This window comes from Thalassophryne amazonica, chromosome 1 (assembly GCF_902500255.1).
Source record: "Thalassophryne amazonica chromosome 1, fThaAma1.1, whole genome shotgun sequence".
Classification (NCBI taxonomy): Eukaryota; Metazoa; Chordata; class Actinopteri; order Batrachoidiformes; family Batrachoididae; genus Thalassophryne; species Thalassophryne amazonica.
In genome coordinates this window covers 159,738,364-159,758,460 of record NC_047103.1, presented here as the reverse complement: position 1 = coordinate 159,758,460, position 20,097 = coordinate 159,738,364, and positions in this window count along the sequence as shown.

Genomic DNA, 20,097 nt, shown 5'->3' with positions numbered 1-20,097 from the left:
CAGGCACTTTTGACAGATGTGACTTATACTCCCAAAAATATGGTGCTTTACTTTTTAACCAATATGTGAATATTAAATCACCATCCACATCTTGCTGCCTCTCAAGACCAGGTTTGTAAGGAAACTTGAATGTCTTAAATAAACGTTAGGGGCCATTTAACTTCATGACCCGAGTGGCAGTGCTGCCACTACTTGGGTGGAGGTATGCAATGTAAATGTGGCACCTTTTGGCCCTCAGTGGCATGAATTCTCTCACAGCAAGTGATCAAAGGGATATGCTAACAATAAGCCTTTTCAGCATCACCAGTACGCATGCCCAGCGTGCGCTTCCAGTCGGCGGCTATTGGGACAAACAAAGCCATGTGCGCAGCTGTCAGTTATGGAAGCGTATTGCATTCACTGGATAACAAAAAAAAAAAAAATTGACTGCTGATCTCGTAATTACACGAAAAGATCTCATAATTACGACATCAGGATCTCGTAATTACGAGATCAGCGGTCAGCTTTTTTTTAATCCAGTGAATGCAATACGCTTCCGTAACAACACAGTCCAATCTACTGGGAAACATTTATTATGCTTACTTTTGATGAGAAATGCCATTTACCGCACCCAGTAGTGAGCGATATTACGTTGATTACGCGTCCGCCATCAAGCATGTGCATTTGTTTGTCCCGATGCCTTCCCATCAGCTCCCATGGAAAAGGTTTATTCCAATGACTGGAAAGGCAGTGCAGCCATGACCTGACCCACTGGGTCTAACCAGTAACACGTTCCACTTCCTGGTTTTTTGTATGCATAATACAGTACGTGCACAATGGTGTTGAAAGCAACGAAACCTTTAAGGAGCGTACTGAAGATTGTCCTACATTCACTTTGTCTCAAGGCTTCATCCATGCGCAAACGCAATAACAGATGTGAATGAAGATTAAATAACTGGGATGTTTGCATTTTAAAGCCACGCTGCAAAATGTTTTACATCTGCATTGAAGTTTTCTCTTTTGTGTTGTGCCGTTGAGATTTTAAAAGGCAGAACAAAGTCAAATATCAATTAAAACTAGAGCCAAACAAAAGCTGACTCCAAAAGCACAAAAAGTAAGAACATTATCCAAATTATCTACAGTTTGAAGATGATTTATCAGAGGTAAATACTCAAATAAATTAAATTTGTATCAGAAGTGAGCTAGTTAGGAGTTGCACATTCAAAAACTTACAAGATATGCCTGGTGTCCGCGTTATGTCACAACTTTGCCTTAAAATTTTACATTTACAAGCAAAACCTGTTGTTTTCCACATAAATGACATTCAACTTGAATACTGAATATCGATTTGTTCATAACATGTTCAGAGCGCCAGGATTCGGATTCTTCGCGGGCTTTCCAAACAATAGTCACGTGACCAACTTTGACTGGCTGCAGTACCCTTTCTGACAGCAGTCGGTGAAGCAATTTCAGGAACATTTGGGTAATATTTCAAAACAAAGGATGTGTCAAATGTTTTGAAACTGGTTCAGAGTTTGTTTGAAACCGGAAGAGAAGCAGCTAATCAGGTCACAGTTACACCTTTAAGATTTGTCTCTTACCTTAAAGTTTGCCTTCCGTTTGAAAAGTACCACATCATGTTGTAAAATCCAATTAAAGCTGTTCATTTACACTTTGTAAGTTAAAAAAAAAAAAAAAACTCCTCAGACTGGCGTCCACACACTGCTAATTTACTAACCCAGGTGTGCTCAGCCAATCAGAAGCCAGGAAACGCCAGACTTGACTAATGGAAAATTCTAGAAGCGCATATGTTGGAATATTATACATCTGACTGAAATCCTTTGTTCTGATTGGCTGATTCGGGTGTAATAATTGCGATACTTTTCACAATAAATCACCTAAAGTTAACAATAGCTACATTATTGACTGATTCTGCACCATTTCGGGCAACATTATGAGTGACTGCGGATCGATTTTGTCATAACGGGGGTAACAGTGTTTCGCGCATGCGCAGGGGTGATGCATCGCAGATGACGTCATATTTGTTTCTAGTAAAAATAACAGCAAATAAAAAGAATAAAAGATGACTTAGGACATTTTTCACACAATTGTAAAGATAAATGTATTAACTACACAGATGTATAATAAAACAAATGGTGACTATTGGTTTATCAGGCAGCATAATGGAATGTCACCCCGAGGGATCATTGTGTTACAACCTCACGAGTTCAAATCTGCCAGCTTTGACTTCTGTGAAAAGATTTCTGAAACTCCGTATCAGACACATTTTAAAACACTAAAGGAAAAATATATATACAGCAATTTTGGACTTTTAAGTCGTGGGCTGTTGGGTTTCTTTTTTATTTATTTATTTATTATTATTGTTATTATTATTATTTATTTCATTTTTTTTAACTTTTATAGGAAGTTCTGTAACTTCAACTCTGGTATGATTTATGTGTCATAAAATAGTCGTGTAAAGGTACACAAAGCTCATGGTTCAGTATTTTTCAGTCAGTGGAAACAAGAAACACAACATTAAAGATATTTTGTCTGCGTTCTTCAGGCTAGTGTGTGACTGTCTTTCCAGATTGTTACAAAATGATTTTTTTTTCTTGAATTCTTGTGAAATATATGCTTCAAAAATAACTGTGACTTATACGCCTGTGCAATTTATAATCTGGAACAGTCTATATAGTTATAGTCTGTTTAGATAAGATGCAACTCATTCAAGCAGATGCATAGACTGGGGGGTGGGTGTTGGGGGGGAATTGCAATGGATAAAAACAAAATGTTTGAGATGCCGAAGTAAAGTGAACCACAGAAATCCTCCTGTTGCAAATATAATTCAGCAGTGATGGTTGCCAAGCGGTTAAGTTTATCTATGTCCGGTGTGGAAGGTTCTCGGTTCAAGGCCCATTCTCCACATAATGTGGAGCTGCATCAGGAAGGACATCCAGCATAAATCTTGTGCCAAATCAACTTGCAGATCTGTGTTGGATCTGATGTGGCGACCCAGAGTGGCACAAGGGAAAAGCTGAAGGGACTTACTACAAGCAGAATTTAGGCCTGTAATTTAGAGACTCGATATCCCACAATTACCACTCGACTCCAAAATCCTAGGAAGGTGTGTGTTTGTCAAGGGAGGAACCTGATATGTAAAATGAAAATTGCAACATGCCACAAGTTTTTGGGTGTTTTGTTTTTGTTTTGGGGGTTGTTTTTTTTGGGGGGGGGGGGGGGGGGTCAAAACATTTCAAATGCATTTTTTATAAAATGTCCTTTGCAATGGACAATGGAATCTACTGCTAACTGAATTATTCTTTTGAAGTAAAGCTGTGAAACTATTGTCCCTTCCAAAGGATAGACATGCATTGCTGAATCTGATCTGAAGACGTTAAATCCAAAGAAATAAGTTCAAATACACTTTGTAGTGATTTTATTGATCAAGCTTTGGGTGCAGGTACAAATAATAAAATTGACTGCAATTATTATGCTGCTATTATTATTATTATGCTGACAGCACCGCCACCTTTATACTTTTCTAGAGTAATATCAAGCATATCTTGCGTCCAAAGATAGATAGATAGATAGATAGATAGATAGATAGATAGATAGATAGATAGATAGATAGATAGATAGATAGATAGATAGATAGATAGATAGATAGATAGATAGATAGATAGATAGATAGATAGATAGATAGATAGATAGATAGATAGATAGATAGATAGATAGATAGATTTTTGCATTGCATGGAAAATGTTGCATTAAACATTTAAATTAATCTTTGAAGCCAAATTTCAAATAAGGATATCAGATCAGTGCTATTGTCCATTTAAAATTCCAAATATATGTTAAGTCCTAAAGTATATCTCTTTTCATATTCATATAATGAAATAAAATCTCTCTTCCTCACTGTTAAAGACACATGGAACCAAAAAGCAGCACTTACTTATGTTGTCAGTCTGAATCCATTTTATTTTGCAAGTATCCAGATGTGTTCCGTTCCATCCATAAAGTGATGTATCAGTTATATCTGGTGCAGAGATCAAAAGTGTCTCATGGTCAGGTTTCTTGCAATGATGCCACAAAGCAAGCACCTTTAAATAATGGCGCCAGCTGACATCGGTGTTAGAATATTTCACTTGTTGCAGAAAGTGTACTGCAAATACTCCACTGGAAGGCAAAGGCACCCACAGTGTCCAAGTGTACGTTCCACAGTCCATCACAGCTTTGTCTGTGCAAACATCCAGATACATGACTCTCCACAGACGCTGAAGCTATGTGCAGAACATCTTCATCCGCATCCAAAATGTCTATCATTTTTACAGGAGCCTGGTTTTCCCATAGTGCAGTTTGATGCCACAGACTGAGTGGGTTGATTTTCCGCTCATCCACCCGTGCAGTCCCAAAATTAAGAAAAATCAGGTAATCCAAAGGCTGATGGAAGAGGAGATGTTCCTCCCCCACTCGGAGGATGTCAAACCTCACTCAGTGTAATGATCCAAAGCACTTGTTGGCAAAGACAAACCCGGAGAAGTTTGAGTGTGCAGGATGCATGGCAGAGACACGAGGGGCATCCTGTCTCTCCCAGGCGGGAGGACAAATGGAAAAAGCCTCTCTCTCTCTCTCTCTCCGCCTTTATATCCTCGCTTCCCCTGCTGCCTCGCTTTGGGCTTTCACCCCGTCTCCAATATGTGAGTGGAGAGCCGTCTTCAGAATAGCAGAATATATTATAATCCAAACAAAAGGACCCGGCTTATTGTTTATGAATTACCAGCCTCCCAAAGCTAACAAAGGCCCCTATTTTCATAGAAAACTCCATTTTCATTTCAGCTCCATTTGATTACCAGAGCAAAGAAAATAAAAAGGCCCTCTCCGGTCGCAACATCCAAAAAGGATTCATTCTTCTTCGCTTGTTCATTCAGAGCCGCTGAAAAGGTTTCTTTATTGCTTTCTTTCAGGACTAACGTCCAAATGGGCTTTTAGGAGTAAACCAATGACAAAAATTATTGCTGGGCTATTTTGTGCAATAACAGGACTGTGCTCCTGCATTGTCTTTTGTTACTTTCTTTGGCTTTCTTTCTGCTGTTGGACAGGAAAATTGCAGAGGCTGGAAAATAATGACATAATATGACAATATAAGTCAATCTAAATGATTGGCGTTGATCAGTACAGACAAGGTGTTTTACAGTCTGAGGGAACTTTGTGCACATGTCCACTAAGACACCTTTTGACTCCATAGTTTCCAAAAATAGTCCGTGCCACATCTGGGTCTGACCTTTACATAGAGAAACTAGACAAGGACATTTCAAAAGTGTTCCTAGATCAAGTCCAAATAATCAGCTGTACAGTTCTTATCAAGATCAAGATTAACACCAAACATTATGATCAGTATCAGATCAGTTTTTTTTCAATGATCACTGTCGGCTCAGTAGACATAATCAGTACTGATTTAATCACATATCTTAGCAGTGACATTCATGTCTCTGGGACCTTCGCTTTTGAAACTGAGAGTCATCTGGGCAGAATTAAATAGCAGAAGAATGAAGGTCCAAGTCTTTGGGATCCTGGAGCTTTCTGTCTTACTGTATGGTTGTGAGATTTGGACGCTAAGGTGAAAACTACTTATCTTTGGTGCCAGGTACCATTGGAATGACTTTGTGTAAAACAACGAGCACTTGTTTAGGGAGATTCAGATGAGGAGTATGACTCGCATGGCAAGATAGTGTCAACCACATTTTGGAGATGTGGTGCATTTGTCTGTGCATGCTCCAGCACGCAGGTACTTCAGACTTGAGGACCCCAGTGAAGGCTGGAGAAGGCCAAGCACAAACCCACGTTTCACCTCGTTTCAGCAGATAGATAGCTACTTTTGAGAGGTGGGGATTAACCCGTTGTCTGCCTGGTCTGTGGTGCAGTGGATGCAGTGCATGGCACCAATGTATTCTCCGAGATCTGACCTGACCGTGTATTTCCTTGGATAAACACAAGTCTCACCCTGGGAGAGAGGCCTGTTTTGTAATCAGCGAGTTGACGAAGCTGATGACCATCACTCTATTATCTGCTAGCTCACCAGCAACATCGCAGAGCATTTCAGAAACATTTCAAAAACACATATGCCGACACATTTCCATTCTGTCAATGTTCACATCACATGTGATACACAAATGCGCATCAGGCTGGAGGCTGGGATGGTGCACAATGGGTGGTTGCTTGCTGTGTAATTAGTGTATTTGTGTAGTTGTACCAAACAAAACCCAGCATGGGCACATTTGGGCATGTGTTGTGTGGGCCGCTGAAGAGGAGGTACTGCTGGCCCACCACCACCAGAGGGCGCCCTGCCTGGAGTGCGGGCTCCAGGCACCAGAGGGCGCCGCCGCCTCACGTGAGCAGCTACGGTGACAGCTGTCACCCATCACCTGAGACAGCTGACGGCAATCATCTGTGGGGTATATCAGCAGGACGGCACCTCCACCTCATTGCCGAGATATCGTTTCTACCTACGAGGTAACGTATCAAAGCTGACGGAGTGTATCCTTTTGGATTAGTGTATAGCTTGTGGATTACTGTTCCAACGAGAGGTGGAGGTAACTTCACTGCTGTTCGGAGTCTTGGGTGCAAACGCGCCCCCATCTAACTGTTCTTTGTTCCTCGCCAGCAGTACCAGGTCCGACACGCGGAGGCAGTGGCCACCTGGGAGTTCGGGACTTGGCGGCTGCAGTATTTCTGGGGTCCTGTGGCGGAGGAAGCCGTGTGGTTCGGGTCTTACCTTGGAGAGGCGTCTCCTATCTTCGAGCCTGCCCACACGACACTTTTGTGAATTGACTGTTGTCCATTTCGTGATTGGTTGTATTCGTTGTGCACGTTCACAACAGTAAAGCCTTGTTATTTGACTTTCTCCATTGTCCGTTCATTTGCGCCCCCTGTTGTGGGTCCGTGTACTGACACTTTCCCAACAGCATGTGCACATTCAAATATGTTTTTTGTTTTTATTATCAATGTGTGTTATTTTTCTTTATGGTGAGACTGGAGCTGCAGCGCATCTTGACAGGCCCCCAATTGTCTCCCTGTGTTCAGTATTTGTTAATAAACACGTGTATAAAGTTGTGAATATCACTGTCAGCCGTGGTGCACCTCACTTTTTTTTAACTTCAGTGTGTTTGTGTGTGCGCTGTTCTGAGCCCACAGCATTTATGACCTCACATGTTGTGTGGGCCGCTGAAGAGGAGGTACTGCTGGCCCACCACCACCAGAGGGCGCCCTGTCTGGAGTGCGGGCTCCAGACATCGGAGGGCGCTGCCGCCTCACAGGAGCAGCCAGGGTGACAGCTGTCACCCATCACCTGAGACAGCTGATATCAATCACCAGGGAAGTATATCAGCAGGACGGCATCTCCACCTCATTGCCGAGATATCGCTCTACTACGGAGGTAACGAACTCAGCCAGTTGTATTATTCTGAGAATTAATACTGTGTTGCTTGTGCTTAGGTCAGCTGAAGACCGTATTGGACGAAGTAGGATAAGTACTCACATTCCAATCCTACAGTACTATTTTGAGTAGAGGTGGAGGTGGTGTTTCCACCCCGTGTGTTGCTGGGTGCGGCCGCACCCACACCTGACTGTTTCTGTTCCTTGCCAGCAGTACCGGATCCGACGAGCGGAGGCAGTGGCCACCTGGGAGTTCGGGACTTGGCAGCTCCAGTATTCCCGGGGTTCGGTGGCAGAGGAAATCGGGTGGTTCTGGTTCGACTCGGACAGACGTCTCCTATCGTCGAGCCTGCCCACACGACACCAGTGGAATTCGGCTTACCGCTATAATTGTAATCTGTTGTGTTTGTTGTGCGTGTTCACAACAGTAAAGCTTTGTGATTTGACTTCCTTCATTGTCCGTTCATTAGCGCCCCCTGTTGTGGGTCCGTGTACCTACACTTTCACAACAGGATATCTCGGCCAGCGTCATGGATCCCGAGGGGCGTCAACCGGCTGTTGAACGGCCAATGGAAGAACAGGACGCGCAGGCGTCCGCAGGAGGGGTAATCGGTGAGTTGCAGCGGATCCTCACCGCTTTCACGACTCGGTTAGATTTGATGACCGAGCAGAACGTCCTCCTGAACCGCAGGGTGGAGGCTCTCGCCGCACAGGTGGAAGCGCGCCCTCCGGGCGCCGCTGCGGCTCTCCCTCCTGTAGATCCTGTGCGTAACATTGACATTCCACTGGTCGTTCAACGACCCCTCCCTCCTTCCCCGGAAGCATACATAAGCCCCCCCCGAGCCGTACGGAGGCTGTGTGGAGACGTGCGCGGATTTCCTTATGCAGTGTTCGCTCGTCTTCGCACAGCGTCCTGTTATGTACGCGACCGATGCTAGCAGGGTAGCTTATGTCATAAATCTGCTTCGCGGTGAGGCACGCGCTTGGGCTACAGCGCTCTGGGAGCAGAACTCACGGCTCCTTCAGACATATGATGGGTTTGTGAGGGAGTTCAGAACTGTGTTCGATCACCCTAATAGAGGAGAAACCGCTTCAACAGTGCTACTGTCAATGAGACAGGGGCGTCGGAGCGCAGCTGCCTATGCAGTCGACTTCCGCATCGCGGCTGCGAGGTCCGGCTGGAATAGCACTGCCCTCCGCGCCGCCTTTGTAAACGGACTGTCTTTGGTTCTTAAGGAGCACCTGGTGGCTAAGGACGAACCGCGGGATTTAGATGGGCTTATCGATCTGGTCATACGGTTAGACAATCGGTTAGAAGAATGTCGTCGGGAACGAGACAAAGGGCGTGGCCGGGCACGCGCCGTCCCTCTCCCTTCCGGTTCCGACCGCGTCCTGCCTTCCCCACGCTCCACGGTTCCGGCGCTCTGTGTGGCTACAGCTCCCCCTGCTGACGAAGCTATGGACACGAGCAGGGCAACATTTAGGGCACCAGATACACAGAGGAGGCAGGTCCACGGAGTATGTTTTAATTGTGGCTCGACAGAGCACCAAGTGAGAGACTGCCCCGAGCGGTTAAACACCAACGCCCGCCCCTAGAGACTGGGCTAAGGGTGGGCCGAGACATTCACGTGGGACACACCCACATTGCCACACGACTCCCAGTTACGATCCTCTATGAGGAATCAACCCTGAAAGCCCCAGCACTGGTGGAAACGGGCTCTGAAGGGAATCTGTTGGACAGCAGATGGGCCAGGGAGATAGGGCTCCCTCTGGTGGCGCGTACCTTGCCTGTACAGGTGCGAGCACTAGATGGCTCCCTACTCCCTCCAATCACTCATAAGACACCACCTGTAACTCTGGTGGTGTCCGGAAATCACCGGGAGGAGATCGAGTTTTTTGTGACTCCTGCTACCTCCCGTGTGATTTTAGGGTTTCCCTGGATGTTGAAACACAATCCCCGGATCGATTGGCCGTCCGGGGTAGTGGTTCAGTGGAGCGAGACCTGCCATCGGGTATGTTTAGGTTCCTCGGTTCCTCCCGGCTCCCAGGCTAAGGAGGAGGTCAGAGTCCCGCCCAATCTGGGGATGGTGCCGGTGGAGTACCATGACCTTGTCGACGTGTTCAGCAAGGATCTGGCGCTCACTCTTCCCCCCCACCATCCTTATGATTGTGCCATTGATTTGGTTCCGGGCAGTGAGTTCCCGTCCAGCAGGCTGTACAACCTCTCACGGCCTGAGCGTGAATCAATGGAGACCTACATCCGGGACTCGTTAGCCGCCGGGTTGATCCGGAATTCCACCTCCCCGATGGGTGCGGGTTTCTTTTTTGTGGGTAAAAAAGACGGCGGACTTCGTCCATGCATTGATTATAGGGGACTGAACGACATTACGTTTCGCAACCGATACCCGTTGCCCCTATTAGATTCGGTGTTCACGCCCCTGCATGGAGCTAAGATGTTCACCAAGCTTGATCTTAGGAATGCGTATCACCTGGTTCGGATCCGGAAGGGAGACGAGTGGAAGACGGCATTTACACCCCCTTGGGTCACTTTGAGTACCTGTCATGCCGTTCGGTCTCACAAACGCTCCCGCGACTTTCCAAGCGTTGGTTAATGATGTCTTGCGGGATTTCCTGCACCGGTTCGTCTTCGTATACCTAGACGATATACTCATCTTTTCTCCGGACCCTGAGACCCATGTGAAGCATGTCCGTCAGGTCCTGCAGCGGTTGTTGGAGAACCGACTGTTTGTGAAGGGCGAGAAGTGTGAGTTCCACCGCACTTCTTTGTCCTTCCTGGGGTTCATTATCTCCTCCAACTCCGTCGCTCCTGATCCGGCCAAGGTTGCGGCGGTGAGAGACTGGCCCCAACCCACAAGCCGTAGGAAACTGCAACAGTTCCTCGGCTTTGCTAATTTCTACAGGAGGTTCATTAAGGGCTACAGTCAGGTAGTTAGCCCCCTGACAGCCCTAACCTCGCCAAAAGTTCCCTTCACCTGGTTGGATCGTTGCGATGCCGCGTTCAAGGAGTTGAAACGGCGCTTCTCGTCTGCACGCGTTCTGGTGCAGCCTGATCCTAGTCGCCAGTTAGTGGTTGAAGTGGACGCCTCGGACTCAGGGATAGGAGCCGTGCTATCCCAGAGCGGGAAGACCGATAAGGTCCTTCACCCGTGTGCCTATTTTTCCCGCAGGTTGACCCCGGCCGAACGGAACTATGACGTCGGCAATCGAGAACTCCTTGCGGTGAAAGAGGCCCTTGAGGAGTGGAGACATCTGTTGGAGGGAACGTCTGTGCCATTCATGGTTTTCACTGACCACCGGAACCTGGAGTATATCAGGACCGCCAAGCGGCTGAATCCCAGGCAAGCCCGCTGGTCACTGTTCTTCGGCCGTTTTGACTTCCGGATCACCTACCGTCCCGGGACCAAAAGCCAAAGATCGGATGCTTTGTCCCGGGTACATGAAGACGAAGTCAGAACAGAGTCGTCGGATCCCCCGGATCCCATCATCCCGGAGTCCACTATCGTGGCCACCCTCACCTGGGACGTGGAGAAGACCGTCCGGGAGGCCCTGGCACGAAACCCGGACCCCGGAACCAGGCCGAAGAACAGACTTTACGTCCCACCAGAGGCAAGGGCTGCGGTCCTGGACTTCTGTCACAGTTCCAAGCTCTCCTGTCATCCTGGGGTGCGAAGAACCGTGGCAGTCGTCCGGCAGCGTTTCTGGTGGGCGTCCCTGGAGACCGACGTCCGGGATTATATCCAGGCCTGTACCACCTGCGCCAGGGGCAAAGCCGACCACCGCAAGGCCTCGGGTTTGCTACAGCCGCTGCCTGTACCTCATCGCCCCTGGTCCCACATCGGCCTGGATTTTGTCACGGGCCTCCCGCCGTCCCAGGGAAACACCGTCATCCTCACGATAGTGGACCGATTCTCCAAGGCGGCCCACTTCGTGGCCCTCCCGAAGCTCCCAACGGCCCAGGAGACAGCGGACCTCCTGGTCCACCACGTCGTCCGGCTGCATGGGATACCATCAGACATTGTCTCCGATCGCGGTCCCCAGTTCTCCTCGCACGTCTGGAGGAGCTTCTGCCGGGAACTGGGGGCCACGGTCAGTCTCTCGTCCGGGTATCACCCCCAGACCAACGGGCAAGCAGAACGGGCCAATCAGGAGATGGAGTAGACGCTACGTTGTGTGACAGCCGCGCACCCGGCGGCCTGGAGTACTCATCTGGCCTGGATCGAGTACGCCCACAACAGTCAAGTGTCATCAGCCACCGGCCTCTCCCCTTTTGAGGTGTGTTTGGGGTATCAACCCCCATTGTTTCCGGTGGTTGAGGAAGAGGTCGGTGTGCCCTCGGTCCAGGCCCACCTGCGGAAGTGCCGTCGGGTGTGGCGTGCCGCCCGTTCTGCTTTGTTGAAGGCCCGGATGAGGGCGAAGACCCATGCAGACTGGCGGCGGACCCCGGCTCCTACGTATCGTCCTGGGCAGGAGGTGTGGTTGTCCACCAAAGACATTCCACTGCAAGTGGCCTCCCCTAAACTACAGGACCGGTACATAGGACCGTTTAAGATCCTCCAGATCATCAATCCCGCCGCAGTGAGGCTTAAGCTCCCGGCCTCACTGCGAATTCATCCAGTATTCCATGTCTCAAGAATCAAACCACGTCACACCTCACCCCTCTGCGCTCCGGGTCCGGCACCACCTCCTGCCCGGATCATCGACGGCGAGCCGGCTTGGACTGTGCGCCGGCTACTGGACGTCCGACGGATGGGCCGGGGTTTTCAATATCTGGTGGACTGGGAGGGGTACAGTCCCGAAGAACGCTCCTGGGTGAAGAGGAGCTTCATCCTGGACCCGGCCCTCCTGGCCGACTTCTACCACCGCCACCCGGACAAGCCTGGTCGGGCGCCAGGAGGCGCCCGTTGAGGGGGGGGTCCTGTTGTGTGGGCCGCTGAAGAGGAGGTACTGCTGGCCCACCACCACCAGAGGGCGCCCTGTCTGGAGTGCGGGCTCCAGACATCGGAGGGCGCTGCCGCCTCACAGGAGCAGCCAGGGTGACAGCTGTCACCCATCACCTGAGACAGCTGATATCAATCACCAGGGAGGTATATCAGCAGGACGGCATCTCCACCTCATTGCCGAGATATCACTCTACTACGGAGGTAACGAACTCAGCCAGTTGTATTATTCTGAGAATTAATACTGTGTTGCTTGTGCTTAGGTCATCTGAAGACCGTATTGGACGAAGTAGGATAAGTACTCACATTCCAATCCTACAGTACTATTTTGAGTAGAGGTGGAGGTGGTGTTTCCACCCCATGTGTTGCTGGGTGCGGCCGCACCCACACCTGACTGTTTCTGTTCCTTGCCAGCAGTACCGGATCCGACGAGCGGAGGCAGTGGCCACCTGGGAGTTCGGGACTTGGCGGCTCCAGTATTCCCGGGGTTCGGTGGCAGAGGAAATCGGGTGGTTCTGGTTCGACTCGGACAGACGTCTCCTATCGTCGAGCCTGCCCACACGACACCATTGGAATTCGGCTTACCGCTATAATTGTAATCTGTTGTGTTTGTTGTGCGTGTTCACAACAGTAAAGCTTTGTGATTTGACTTCCTCCATTGTCCGTTCATTAGCGCCCCCTGTTGTGGGTCCGTGTACCTACACTTTCACAACACTCACACATGGGATCCCACTAACATTTTTCCAGTTTCATGATTATTCCATTTAACAGGGTACCTAATAAACCATCCCTGTGTGGCTCAATGCAATTTCCAGTCATCTGTAGCACACACTCAGTGTAAATTCGTTTCTGTGTTCATGTTGTCTGATGTGACAGCATGGGGAATCCCACCTCCAGGACCTATTTACATGGATTTGCATATTTAAATAGATGCGTGGCCAGGACAGGGTTCAGTGCATGTGCATGTGTGCTCAATTCCATGTTCAGTAGGATGTGTAAACAGAACGTGCTTGGATCCATGCGTACGCACACTATGATACATCTGGATATTCTTGTGCTTACGCCAGTTTCTTGGTTTTGGTGTACACCATGTTTCAGTAGGAAATCCACACAGGTCTTTGTACATGAGACCCCTGGGCTTGATTCCCAGTCAGACTGCCTGTGTGTGTCCTTGGATACAACACTTCTGTTGCATTTTCCCAGTCCATTTGACCGCCCTTTGATAGGGATGCAATCTGCATCAGAGTAGCTTTTTCTCCAGTGCCAATGCCAACTGTACAAGAGTGTGTACTACTACCTCTACTACTTGTAAAACTACTGATATTTTGATCAACTAAAACTCAAATTTTGTTATGTACTTAATAGGACAAAAACTTCGCATCCCAGCTTCAGAAACTCACACTGTATTTCATAAACAAGTGTTTATGCCAAATTTATTTAATAATTGAAAAATAGGAGACAAATTTAAACTCACACATGCTCCATGTCAGAGGAGAAAAGATGACTTTTCTTTTCAAACAAATAAAAATAAGCCAAATAGTTGTAGAAGATGCACTTTCCTCTGTCTTCTGCTCCCGTTTTGTCCACCTGGGTGAATATTTGGCTGGAGACAAAAGGTGAACCAATCAATTATTCCTCTCGCAAGGCCCCGGATGCTGTTATGAAAAGCGTTGACATTTGAGCTTTTCAGACGACATCTGCAAATTTAAATGCCTTTCATTGTGCGCGGCAGCCGGTGCTGTATCAAAGGCTTTAAAAGGCCTTGTCAATTTAGTCAGGATAACTCCACAAAGACTCTTTTTTTAAACTCTGTTGTTGAAAGAATAATGCTTTTCACTGGTCTTCTGTCAAATCATCCTTTTGGCAGGCTGGCCTTGTCAGGTTACTGATAAGACCTGTCTACAGTCAAAGTATCAGACTGCAGCTCCCACTTCCTGTCATGATGAGAAACCTCATTCCAGATAAAGTCCTTGGAACAGCTTTGGATGAGGTGGAACAGTAGATTGTCTAATGACTGAAGGGTTGATGCTGAATGGGACATAAATTTAATACTTGGTGTGAATGAGCATGAGTGGTTCAAGTCAAGTTTGGAGGCATGCACTTGGTGCTGTGCATCACCACTCATCAAACCATGGACCTGACCTGAGCACTGGATGGCAACCACCCAGGCCGACAAGCAATCCTTCCCCACCTCTTGACAGTAATCATCTATTTGCCACAGCCAGGAAACGTGGGCACCTCCTTGTTTTTTTTTTTTGTTGTTGTTGTTTTTCCAGCTGTTGGGGTCCTCAACACTGAGGCACCTGCATCCTGGATCATGCTCAGAGAAATATGTGACATGGCCAAAATGTTATAGCTAGTGATCTCTCACAATGCAGGTGATACTCCTCATTTGCATCTCCCTAAATCCTCCAAAGACATGTAGTACCAAAGACATAGTCACTGGTTAGCATCCAAATCTCACAACTATACAGTAAGACAAGAAGCACCAGCACCCTCAAGACCTCAACCTTCATTATCAAGCAAAGTAAAGATACCAGCATCACCAAATACCTCTGTCCAAGTGACTTCATGACACCCTAAGCTCTTCCCAGGAGTCTCTCCATCTCAGAAGCCGAGGACTCAGAGACATGAACGTCACTGCCAACATAACATCTCTACAACTTCACCACTTTCAGCACATACAGATACACTCCTGATGACCGAGTCCAGAAAATCATTAAAACCCTGGATGTTAGTCTTGATGCAGGAAAATTGCAAACCCAGACACTCTGAATTCTCACTCAGCTTATCAAGTACTACAATCAAGGTGTCCATTTATTCCAAAGATCACAGCATCATCAGTAAAGTTGAGGTCAGTAAACCTCTCCTTGACAACAAAAGCACCAAAACGACTGGTTTCTTCAACCCTACCGACACCCAGTCATTGAGCAGAAGACCTCCCTCATGTATGCCAGTTTTCACTGTGGAAAAACTGTGTGTAAACTGCTTATGATGTCCATCAACTTCTTAATGACAATTCTCAGGATGTGCCAGAGAGCAGTCCAATCAGTGGAATCAAATTCTTTGCAAAAATTAACACTGGCTTCAAAGAAGCACTGCTGATATTCACACTTGCATTCGAAAGGTACTTGTGAGCGGGTGAGTGTGGCACATTATTTTTGAACATTTTTACTTGTCCAATCAAAAATACTTCTCCTACAATGATGGATAAATAAACAAGTATCACTAGCACAACATCCACACATACATCTTTAATTAAAATCATCAAGTTCTCAGTTAATATAAAAAAAAAACTTACTGGCCTGCAGTTGACTGAATCTCTCTCTCTGATAATTTTGCTTGTCATTACATACATGGCAATTACACAGAGACTGTGCTGTGTGGCCTCCAGCCTCCATCATTTCAAGTGTACTATACATTATTTGACCAGTAGATGGCAGTGGTTTCTAATAAGTTGTCTTGGGTAAAGACAATCTGTGAGGTTCCTTGAAGTGTCAACACTGAGGCTTCTATTCCTTGTTGCATTATGTTGATTAATATATAAAATTCCAATCTTTCCATCTTAAAAAATTCCATCTTTCAAGAGATGCTGCAAGTCCATCAGCGGATTTGTAAGTATGGGACTGTGGTGTTTTGTTTTTTTTACCCTTGAACCACTGGAGCTTTTCCCAAAGATTCTTGATAAAAATCTGAACACAAAGTTGCGCTGCTGCAAGATAATATGTATATGAACAACATGACATGAACGAGCGAAGCTCTTCAGCATCTCACCATGTCATTTAGGTCCTTCAGACATTTTTGTTGAGCAAATGCTTCAGGGGAGCATTAGCATGGCTAAATGTGTTAAAATTTATGAAATGCCAAGTGTTCCAATACTTTTGAGTACAGTTGAGAAACACTCCGTGGCATGTGTATTTTAAAGTGAAATGCATCTTCCTGGCGTCACTCAGACAGCAAAATTAAGAGGTTATTTAAACAACAGCTGCCTGCTTGTTTAAAAATCACTATTAGTCTATTATTAGTCCACAGTTCAAACAATGTGTTTGGTTCAAATCTAGGGCACACATTTTTCTTCTTCAATTAATGTGGATTAGAACTTTTTGTGGTACACAGCACCAACTACTGGACAGGAGGAACCTAGCAGTCAATGTGACTCACTGATTTCAAAATGCAGCTCTTTTCAACCAGACGTGGTGCCGTGACATGTCACTCATCAGTGTCCAATCAGATTTCAGGTGAGTCCAGTGCAAACCTGGCCTCCACTCTAGCTCCACCCATGCCAGGAAGTGTTCAACATTTGACATTTCCTGTTTCACTGTGGACTCAAAATTTAGCAGTTCCCGTTTCAATGTGAACTTGCCACTGAGTTCCCACTGAGTTCCCATGAGATTCCACGGGATCTCATCTGTCAATCCAGGAAGTGTCGATGCAGGAAATGTTTGACATTTGGCCTTTCCTATTTCACTGTGGACACAAAATTTGGCACTTCCTGTTTGGGATTCCCCGTACACAGTAAAATCACCAGTGTTAAAAAACTACTACCAGTGTACATATGGTCCTACTATGGTCAGAGTGGGACCATATGTTCACTGTCAGTGTTAATTTACCACGTGATTTTACTGTGCACCACAGAGCGGGCTTCACGGTGCTGTGTGGTGCTTTGCTCGTACGTATAAACACACACACACACACACACACATATATATATATATATGTATATATATATATATATATATATGAGGGAGGTGATGGAAGTGATGGGTCTAGTAGTTAAAGCGTTGGGCTTGAGACCAGAGGATCCTCGGTTCAAAGTCCAGCCTGACTGGAAAATCACTAAGGGCCCTTGGGCAAGGTCCTTAATCCCCTAGCCCCCCTACCTCCCAGTGTGTAGTGGGCGTCTTGCATGGCCGCAGCCTCACATTGGGGTGAATGTGAGGCACTGATGTGTAAAGCGCTTTGAGCATCTGACGCAGATGGAAAAGCCCTATATAAATGCAGTCCATTTAACATGAGAAATATAGTGGTGTCATCCTGATAGCTGAACTCCAAGGTTTCAAAATCCAACCCCTGGTCTGCAATTTGACACCTGGAGAAAAGGTCAAGTAAGGGATTATCTGCTGGGGTGAGGGGACCTTGTGTGCTCCATGGCCGCTACAGAAACCATGAGGACCCAACAGGAACCCTGAACACAAGATACTTAACAAGACTCTGGTGAAACAAGAAGTCCTCAATGGTGGATCAGGCGGAGGAGGTCATGGGTTGTAACCCAATGGCTGTGAAGGTGGATGAAGGCTACAGCAGGTCCTCAGACCCAGTTATCTTGGATTTCCCAGCCGTCGGACCAGACTAAGAGTCCGTCAAGGACTGTTTGATTGTTGGTGTGCAACTGCATTCCCACATTAAACAAACCCATGCACAGGCGTCTCTGGATCAACTCTGGTGCAGCATCTGTCAGGGGGCAGTGTGTGTCGGGACTGGCTGAGCACATCCACAGTCCCATCCGGGAGTCAACCAGGAGACAGTCTTCCTGCACAGAGGGATTGTCACGATGAGCTGAACTCAAAGATAATGATGCTGAGAAAATGAAGCATTGTAAACAACAGTTTTGTGTTTATCCAGTTCAAACAATGTAACTGTTGTCTGACCAGCTTTTCTACTTAACCCAGACAATCAGGCAAGCGTTAATTTCAAACGCTACAAAGCAGAGGTGGGCGGATCAATCTTAATATCGATACCAACGTTGGTATTGATATTGAACGATCCTCGTGTAAAAAGATCAATACTCAAGCTTTTTTTCTCTCCCGCACGCACTGACTGCTGCACACGCAGATTCATCAAAGTCTACTCTCTGTCTGAAAGAGCAGTGCCGCACTGTGTCACACAACAAGGAGCAGCACACCCTCCCCCCTCTGGTCTTTTGTTGTTGCGCTGTCATATGGCTCAGCGGCGCCAGCCAACAGCCATGCAGGTAGGCTCAGCCTGGCCCGCCCACTCAGCGCTCTCCTCAAGTCAGCCTTCTACCTCAGCAGATTTTGTTTTAAGTTGTGTTGAGTGATATTTTTTAAACAAAAATGTTGATTGAGATAATAAAGTATTTTGCTGTCACGTACAATGTTTGGTGAAATTCTATCCTAGGTCTTTTGGATCCTTTGGATCTATGAAGCTTAAATATGAAAAAGTATCGGTATCGGTATCAATATCAGCAATACTGGGCCTGTATTTACTTGGTATCGGATCAATACCAAAATTCCCGGTATTGCCTACCTCTACTACAAAGCACTCTGGGTACTGGAATTATAAGCAGTAGAACTGTTCAACATATATACACACAGTCTATGACATGGTTTTTTCAAAGGCAATGTTTCTGAAATGCATCAGATTATATCCAGTTTTAATAAGGAATGCTTAAATGCAGAAGACCAATTTTGTTCTATGCATTATGGAACAACAATAAAGGCAATAAATGTCCTTCTTCTTGTTCTTCATTCATGTGTCAGCAGAAGTCCCACATGAGCATCTCTCCATGTTCAGCAAAACAGAGCAGGTTATTTTCAGTGTTGCCAGGTCAGCCCATCAAAAGTAATTTTGTCCTTTTTACAAAAGTCACCTAGAATGTGTGGGTTGTGTACGAAATGCTGTCATTGTTTAAACTCTTTCTGAATATTCAAATAAGAATCAACAAAATTTCAAATATTTCCATCTGCATTCAATTCATTCAGTACAGTTTTTTTTTTAAAGAAGCATTGTTAATATTGTGGTTGGTTTACTTGTATTGACTTGAGCTTGTACACGATACATCAACAATTTGAAAACATTTCAAGATGTGGTGGTTGAAATTTAAAGCAACATAATGTAGTTTTCACTGCCATCTTGTGGTAAGATTTCAGTTTGCAAGCCAATCAATGTTCTGTAATTGTGTTCTCACAAAGGAGGCAGATCGGACCACGCAACAAAACCTATATGATTTAAGCTTCATGTTTTTTGTGCGCTCCTAAGAGCCTTCTTTCCAATGTGGAGGTGTTACTGTGGTGCCAATGAGGTTTGGGCTGCTAACAATGTGAACTCAGACGTTACACCTCCAGTCCACTTGTTAATTATTAACATGTGTGTTAATATTCAATAATGTCCTCTGTGCAGATACCAGCGAGCCTCTGTGAAAGCTGTTCAGTGACAGCAAAAGTCTCGTTCGGCAACCATGATGTTTTATAATGTGAAAAAGTTTACAATCGTAGCATAGCAGTGCAACAGGTTAAAGTGCATGATTGGTAAGGAGGGGCAAGGGTCATCTACTGGTTTAGATGCAATTTGAAAGATCAACACTAGATGCTGCTTTAAGTCTCTAAAGCTACAGTGTGTAGGATTTAGTGCCATCTTGTGGTAAGGCTGCAGACTGCATTATGCTTTTTCTTTCCCTTTACGTTTTTGCCTCTTTAGCAACATGGATTCATGCTCGCTTGCTTTGTCTTGTGATAAGCAATAGGTATAATCCTCCATTTCACAAAAAATAGGGTTCTTATACTTGTCAGCATGCACTATCAGCCAGGAGACAGCGCAGGGCATCTGCTGATTAATTAAAGGTGGAGTATGTATATCCATTTCAGGGTACATGCAACATGGTGGCCTCCATGAGAGTGCCCACTCATTCATGTTGGTATGAAGGGCTTATTCCAAGATCGTGAAAACATATTGGTTCCTTGTTGCAGATGGTTATGAATGCTATATT